Source organism: Aptenodytes forsteri, unplaced genomic scaffold (assembly GCF_000699145.1).
Source record: "Aptenodytes forsteri isolate BGI_AS27 unplaced genomic scaffold, ASM69914v1 Scaffold429, whole genome shotgun sequence".
In the NCBI taxonomy this organism is placed as follows: domain Eukaryota; kingdom Metazoa; phylum Chordata; class Aves; order Sphenisciformes; family Spheniscidae; genus Aptenodytes; species Aptenodytes forsteri.
In genome coordinates, this window is record NW_008794432.1 from 2,643 (window position 1) to 3,070 (window position 428).

The window sequence follows — 428 nt, forward strand, 5'->3', positions numbered from 1 at the left end:
GGCACCCTCGAGCCCCTTCCCCGTCTCAGCCCTCGCCACTGCAGCGTGCTGCTGAAACACCGGCTGCCGGTGCATGAGAGCTCATCGGGGTCCCCCAAAACACCCCCAAATAGCTGCCCCGTCACCTCTACCTGCTGCCTGGCATCGCCCCGGCTGCTTCTCTTCACCAGTTAACGCTTTTATTTTGCATCTCCACCAAGCCAGCGGTCAGCCACGCTCTGAGCACGGCCGGCCCCATTGGGATGGGGCAGGAGCTGGGGGGCATCCCCACAGCCCCCCAACAGCCGCCTGCCTCCCAGGAGCATGGCCAGGGCTGGGAGCAGATGGCCCCGCTCGGCACGGCCGCTCGGCACAGCACGGGGTCGTTGGGCACGGCACGGCACAGCTCCTCCGGCCGGCGATGCCCCGCTCCGGCCGCGGCTCCCCGG